The sequence below is a fragment of the Macaca fascicularis genome, chromosome 6 (genome assembly GCF_037993035.2).
Source record: "Macaca fascicularis isolate 582-1 chromosome 6, T2T-MFA8v1.1".
Lineage (NCBI taxonomy): Eukaryota > Metazoa > Chordata > Mammalia > Primates > Cercopithecidae > Macaca > Macaca fascicularis.
This window is the reverse complement of record NC_088380.1, coordinates 178,120,649-178,128,935: the sequence shown is the minus strand read 5'-3', so window position 1 is coordinate 178,128,935 and position 8,287 is coordinate 178,120,649.

Here is an 8,287-nt window from a genome sequence, read left to right as displayed (position 1 = left end):
TTTTGGGAACTTTCTTTAGCAGCCTGAACCCTTTAGTCCTGCTTCCAGTCTCACCTCCAGACCCTCCTCCCTCAAGGCCACCAGAAAGACTTCCCTAGAATTTAACACCTCCCCACCCCCATAAAACCCTTGTGTAACCAGCGTCATGTGCAAGGTGACGTTCCCAGCTCCCAGATATAGAATTTAACTCCCAATGAATAAGCCCTCCCTCACCCACCAAATGGCTCTGCCATCTCTCTCTTTTGGATGCTATCCCCCCAACCCCAACCCTGAGTGCCCGTCCCAGTCTCCATGCTTGATGTCACCTGCACCATCGGCCAGGCAGCTGAGATGACCCTTCTCTGGTTCCCATTTCCTCTGCACCCCGTTGCTGCACATAGCGCCCTGGTGATAAACATCTGTGTGTCCAGCCCCCTACCGTGGGTTTCTCCAGGACGGGGAGCTTTTCTTCTTTTCTTTTCTTTTTTTTTTTTGAGACAGAGTCTCACTCTCTTGTCCAGGGTGGAGTACAGTGGCATGATCTCGGCTCACTGCAACCTCCACCTCCTGGGTTCAAGCGAGTCTCCTGCCTCAGCCTCCCAAGTGGCTGGGATTACAAGCGTGAGCCACCGTAACCGGCTGCTTTTCTTTTAAATTAACAAATAATAATCGTATATAATTACGGTATGGAGTACAGTGTGAAGTTTTGATATATGTATACATTATGGAATGATTAAATTAGGCTAATTAACATATCTATCACCTCACTTAACATTTTTTTTTCTGGTAAGAACATTTAAAATCTACTCCTTTAGCAACTTTAAAATACACAGTACATTATTATTACCTATAGTCACCTATTAACAGTGTGCTGGGCAATAGATCACCAAATCATATTCCTCTGCATAACCAAACTTTGTACCCTTTGCCCAACATCCCCTCTTTCCCTATCTCACCACCCTTTAGCCCTTGGTAACCACCATTGTATTCTCTGCTTCTTTGAGTTGGACATTTTTAGATTCCATACATGGGTGAGATCATGCAGCATTTGTCTCTTCATGCCTCATTTATTTGAATTAGCATCATGTCCTCCAGGTTCATCCATGATGTTGCAAATGATAGGATTTCCTTCTTTTTAAAGGCCAAACAGTATTCCATTGTGTATATGTACCACATTTTCTTTATCTATTCATCCACTGATGGACACTTAGGTTGCCTCCGTATCTTGGCTATTGTGAACAGTGTTGTGATCAACACGGGCTTTTTCATTGCAGCGTCTCCAGCACCAGCCACTGAGTAGGGCACATGGTGGAGATGAGGAAGGGTTTGTTGAATCCAGAGATGGATGAGACAGAGTCTCACTCTGTCACTCAGTCTGGAGTGCAGTGGCACAATCACTGGGAGGCTTCCACCTGATGCCTCTCTCCTTGTAGGGAAAGGTTTAGATACCAGGTTTCCATGAAGGAAGGGGGCAACCAGGAGCTGTCATTAAGAAGTTGACTGGAAAGACATTGGGGGTTGGAAGAAAAGACAAAGAAAACTCAATGATTCCAAATGGTACCAAGTCCTCAAACTTCCTTGTCCTGTATTGCCTTTTTGTGCCTGACTCACCAACTAGCCCAAAGTAGGTCTTGGGACCAGGCGAGTCTTTTCTCCAAGTGATCTCCCAGGCTTATGTCCTTTCTGTTCACTTGTCATCTCCACTGAAATCAGCCTTGTGTCCCCTCACCCCCAGTCCTCAGCCAGCACATTCTGCATTGCAGCCTATCCAGGGTGAGTAAATATAGCCTGTACTTAACGTGGATCTAAATTCACTCATTACCGGAAAAGCTATCGGTGTTGACGTGTAGGGACATCCATTTTAATTATGGAAAGGGACCTCCTTATCAATTATTTACAACCCACAGAAAAGAATACACTGAAAATACGAGCGAAAGCTAGCTGTATCTTCTGCCTGGAATATCTGACATGGGGCTGCCACGGTACATGTACACACCTGCGCATATGCACACACAGAAACACCAAAGTCCACACATCAGTTTGATTCAATTCTTGCAGATTTAAAAATGCCACCTTTTGAAAAGAGATAAGACAGCATACTTTCAAATGTTGGCTGTGTTAAAATTTATTTAAACATAAATAAACCATTGAAAAACAAACACAAATTTTACAACTTGGCAACATGAATCTGAAAGAATATTGAGTTGAGTAACTGATACCCTTCCTGAACTCAAATCTGTCTGCAGAGCTAGTCAAAACAAAGTCAAAGACTGAGATAATTACCCAAATCATTCTGAGTAAAAATCCCTTCTGATGCATTCCAGTAACGAAGATATTATTATGGTCTAGAGCTGCTTAGCCGAGTCTTACTCTTGCACTTTGCACACGGAGCACAGCCACTTTGTCTCATAAACATTTTATGTTCCATGTCTTTATTCTGGATCCTGAAAACTGTAAGAAAATGCGTTACTTTAACAATCTTTTAAAAATTGGGGGGTTGAGGCCCTCATGAGCTCCTATTACTCTTGATGCATGGTGCTCTGAAACACAATGCAGTCAGGCAGGATAAGGAAGGCCCTGCTCAGTCAAAAGTTTCTTTTGATTCTTTTTTTTTCTTCTTTTTTGAGATATTGTCTGCTCTGTCGCCCAGGCTGGAGTGCAGCTCACTGCAACCTCCGCCTCCTGAGTTCAAACAATTCTCCTGCTTCAGCCTCCCAAGCAGCTGGGGTTACAGGTGCAGCCACATGTCTGGCTAATTTTTGTATTTTTAATAGAGACAGGGTTTCACCATGTTGGTCAGGCTGGTCAGGCTGGTCTCAAACTCCCGACCTCAGGAGATCCACCTGCGTCGGCCTCCCAAAGTGCTGGAATTACAGGTGTGAACCACCTCGCCCAGACTCTTTTGATGTCTTATAGGGTTTTTTAGTGATACTGAAAAAAAACCTTGGTGTCCTATGTGTTTAAAAAAAACACAAACCCACAACATGCTGGAGCCATACACACTAAAAAAGGGTTTGGGGGGCTAGATGATGAGCCATTTCCTTTTTTCCTCACCCTTCTGCCGTTGATACATTAGTAAATCCTTTGACTTAATTCAAAATTATTTTTATTTTCAAAAAGTCTTAATTTTCTGCAAATCACAATGTGATACATTAAAGTAGGAGTCCCCTCCCATTCCCTCCAGCCTTCTCTCCTTAGCAGTAACTTGGGAAATCATTAGTTTTCTGTCTATCCTTCCAGATTTTGTCCTATGCCTATCTGAGGGACACATGTGCGTGCATGCATGCGTGTGTGTGTGTCATATACATAAATAGAAACCAGATCTCACTTTGTTGTCCAGGCTGGTCTTGAACTCATGGCCTCAAGCGATCCTTCCACCTCAGCCTCCCCAAGTTTTGGGATTACCAGTGTGAGCTACCATGCCTGGCCAGTGTATGCATTTTTGTTGTTTTTGAGACATAGGCTCAGTCTGTCACCCAGGCTGGAGTGCAGTGGCATGATCATGACTCACTTCAGCCTTTACCTCCCCAGGCTCAAGTGATTCTCCCACTTCAGTCTCCCAAGTAGCTGGGACTACAGGCATGAGCCACCATGCCCAGCTAATGTTTGTGTATTTTGTAGAGATGCAGTTTTGCCATGTTGAGTAGGCTGGTCTTGAACTCCTCAGCTCAAGCGATCCACCTGCCTCAGCCTCCGAAAGTGCTGGGACTACAGCTGTGAGCCACCATGCCCAGCCCTATTTATGTGTTTTAAGGGGGTATGATATACATGTTATTTTGAAACTAAGTTATTTCACTTTATAATGCATTGTGGATATTATTTCCATGTTGGTACCTACCAATTCACCCCCATTTCCCACTTTTTTTGATGGCTACCTCTTCTTATTCCATAGCATAATTGAGTTTATGTGGCTAATTTTTAAATGATGGACATATGGTTATTTCCAATTTCCCCCTCTTACAACCACTGCCATGATGAACACCCAAGAAAATGTATCTTTGGACACTCAATGCTAATATTCCTCAAATGACTTTAAAAAATTAGATTAAATTCATATAACATATAATCATTTTAAGGTGTACAAGTCAGTGGCATTTAGTACATTTCCAATGTTAGGCAATCAATCACCACTTTTATTTAAGTTTCAAAACTTTTTCATCACCCCGTTAAGTAATCACTTCCAGTCCCCCTGTCCTCTGGTAAACACGAATCTCCTTTCTATCTCTATGGATTTACCTGTTCCGGAACCGAACAATTCGTATCAATGGAGTCACACAATCTGTGGCTTTTGCGTCTGATTTCTTTTTTTCTTTTTTTTTCTTTTGAGATAGAGTTTCACTTTTGTTGCCCAGGCTGGAGTGCAATGGTGCGTTCTCGGCTCACTGTAACCTCAGCCTCTCAGGTGCAAGTGATTCTCCTGCCTCAGATTCCTAAGTAGCTGGGATTACAGGTGCCCGTCACCACGCCCAGCTAATTTTGTTGTATATTTAGTAGAGACGGGGTTTCACCATGTTGGCCAGATTGGTCTTGAACTCCTGACCTCAAGTGATCCGCCTGCCTCAGCCTCCCAAAGTGCTGGGATTGCAAGCGTGGGTCTGACTTCCTTCACATAGCAACGTGGTTTTGAGGTTCATCCACATTCGTATTGCAGCATGTTTCAATATTTCCTTCCTCTTTATGGCTGAATAATATTCCACAGTTTGTTTGTCCCTTCACCCACTGCAGGACTAAGATTCCTCCTCAGAGGGAGCAGCTCTGCAGAGCAACGTGCTCTGAGGAGCCTCTCGGGTCCCTCCCAGGGTGGGCCAGGTCTCAGACACTGCGCTTCTTTTTCTAGAAACAGCCCACGCTATTTTACCACATATCCTGGAAAATTTCTGTCCAAGAACTTTCACTGTTTTTGTTTTTTTCTCTTTTAATCAAGGGCTGGATAAATGAGCCATCAGCCCTCAAGTGCCTCATGATACGGAGCTTCTCAAATTGGACAGAATGTTAGGAAAGTAACTGGTTTGGTCAGTTTTTATTAGGAGAGCTAAGAAAGAATCAGCTTACTGTAGGAAGGATTCCCGCTGCTCCTAAGACCTGGCCCTTGGGGGCTAGAAAAAATGGCAACAATAATAGCCCCTTATACTTGAGCCAGCGTTGCATGGGCTTGGTGGCGGGGAGGCAGGTGAGTGTCTGCAACACAACACAATATATTTATCCAAGGCAGTATTTCTCCCGTTAACACCGAAAACTGAAGCTGTATTTGATTCACCTTTTCACCTCCTTTTTTTCCTTGGACTTAAATCATTTTTTTTAAATGCCTACTATGTGCCAGGCACTGAGGACCCCCCAGGAGGTAAGAAACAGACCCTGTTCTTGTGAGCTTATACCACAGTAGGGAAGATGGACATATAAAGGGGCAAGGACAGTAAGAGGTGGAAATGCGCCAGCCCAGTCACGTGAAAACACAAGCCCCCAACTGGTGGTCCGGATGCGCTCCCTGCAGTCTGGACCCTCATGTGACTGACATCATGTGGACAAAACACGCAGGGGAAGAATGAGGTCAGTTGCGCCTCACGTTGGGGCTGCCTTGCAGGGGTCAGTGCACTGAGGTTTTCTCATACCTGGGTTCAAATCCTGCTCCATGCATGAGCTATAAAACCTGAGGCCAGGATCTTACCCTCCAGGGCTTTACTTGCTTACCCACAAAGCGAGGCTAATGCTACCTTTCTGCTGTGAAGATTTAAATACTATAGATGTGTGTAAGCAAATGATGCAAAAGAGATAGTAAATATTATGTATGTCCTTTTCCTGGGTTCGCTGCATACAGTTTCCCACGGAATTAATAGCAGCCCAACTTCTCAAAGACCTATTCCAGTTAGGACAAAAAAACCACTGGTACCCCAGAAAATGTCTTCAGAGGGACTCAGGCTGGCCTGCCTTCCTCTTTGCAGAAAACTTGATTTCATTCAAGTTAAAATTAGCATTCCCACCCAAGCCTCAAATTCCCCTGCTCTAGTGTGAACTCTCTGTTTAGCTCCAAGCGAACCTCTTTCAAAGGCAGAGGACCCCGTCTGGCCTCTGCACCCCAGCAGCCCCTGAAAATCACCCAAATCTGGCCTCCCACAAAAGGCAGCCGTGGTTGTGCTCCCCTGACAAATTGAGCCCGAAGCGGTAAAGATCTCTTCCATTAGAACTTTCTAACGGTGTCATAAATCTTTTATTAACATTTGGTATTATACTAATTAAAACTGTTCTCTGTATGTATTATTAATTTCCCTAGCACTTTTTGCTGGGGTGACGTTTTTAGCCAGCTAAGCAGAATGTAGCACAGTAAATAAGAAGAAACTCATTTCCAGACAATTAGCCTTGCAGAAAAATAAGTTGGTTAATGGAAGGCTTGATGATTACAAATTTTACCTAAATAAACAGGGTATCTTAATGGTAACTCTTCAAGCTAAGTAAACAGATTGGGGTGGTAATGTCCTAAGCAATACTTAAATGTAACTGTTTAATAAATTGGTAAATTACTCATTTCATCTTAGAACAAAATGGTAATACTGTAGTAATAACCTAGTATATATTCCGTAAATATGAAGCATTATCACTTTAGCTCTGTAGAAATCACCACAGTGATATGTCAGCATTGATCTAAAACTGCAGCATTTTATCTCAAGTTTATTACCCATTTTTGAGAATCGCTGAGATTTTCAGAGCATAATGGCAATAAAAGAAGAATTTAAAAAGCGCTTTAATGTGCATAAGTTAATCAGAGGTATCCTCGGGGGGAAAAGGAAATTTGGTAAAACATGAATTATAAGCATCATTTAAACTTACTTTGGACACTAGAGATAATAAATGGCACCATAATTTAGAAATAGCTTTTAACATCAATGACGGTAAGTACCACTTTACTGTTCATAAGAATTGCAGAGCAATGGTGCTGAGGCCAATTTTATTAGCCATTTTTTTCTTTATAAAAGCAATCCAGCCCTTTCCACAACTGAGGAGACAGGAACAAGAGTTACGTGCTAATATGCAAAATGCATTTAAGTTTTTTGAAATAGAGAATAATAAATTGTGCCAAAAGATAGAGTCTGGAGACAAATGAATGATCATTTAAAAAGAATAAGGCACTCTCAGAGTTTACATATTTGGGAAAACTTGATTAAAAAAAAAGGCCAACAAATTGTTCATACATTTTCCCATTTGCTAGAGCATGCCGGTATACTTTCAGATCCAGGAGATGAAGCCATAAATCCCAGCTATTGGGAGATACTGCAACAGGAATATATTTTTGTAAATTGTTGCCATTGACAAATTGTTTTTAAAATATATAAAGGGCAGGTTCATCTTTGTCTTCAGGGCGCCCAAGCAACCTTCTTGCAGGAAGCCTCAGACCCTGACCTCTTCTCACCAAGTAGAGACAGCCTGACAGCTTAAGTGCAGAGCTCAGACACTTAAGCTGTGGGTCAGGCAGTTGCCTGGACTCAGTGAGCCACTTACTAAGGGCTCAGTGCTCTGCTGAGCATCATGAGGCCTCAGGAGAAGCTTTTATGGAATAGTGCATGGCCGTGTTGGCAAAAGCTGGCTTATGTGGAAGAAACAAATCCAAGAAGTCAGTCTGGACCCTGCTCTTCAGGATTTAGTTACTCCAGATTCAAGGTCTTTTGCTTTCCACCGCATGAATTTAAAGACAAACCAAACGATCCACCTTTCTTGATCTTTAAATCTTAGATGCAATTGAGCGACACAGATGCCCTTCCCTCCTATGCTTTTGAACAGGAACTGTGCAAGAGGCCTGGGGACTTTGTCCAAGGCAGCTCCTTCTGGAGGCCGTAGGAACAGAATCAGTGGTGCAGGGAGAGGCAGGAGGGGGAAGGGGAAGAAATCAGCAAGGAGGGGCGGCTCCTAGCAATGCAGCCAGAGAACAGGCCTTCAAGCCCTCTGCCCACCTCACCGCTGATGGAACACGCTGTGTTCCTCTTGCTTCTGGACACTTCATCATTGTCTGGTCCCTGTCAGTGACATTCCTTCCCTGAGAGCCCAAGGAATATCATTTGCCTAACCTCGTCATGGGAGAAGTTGCATTTTACGTGACAGCGATCTCTCCCTTAACAGTGTCTGCTCCACCTGCAGAGAGCACCCCAGCTTTTGTTGAAGACTTCGAGGTCAACTTTTGAAATGGATTGAAGCATCATCCTGAACTAGTAGGCAGAGAACTGTTGTATTTAGCTACGAGGCTTTGGGTAAAAACACTTTCAAGTTGCTGAACCTTAAGTTTTCTCGTCTGTAAAATGGGGCTTCAAAACTGTTTTCTAAA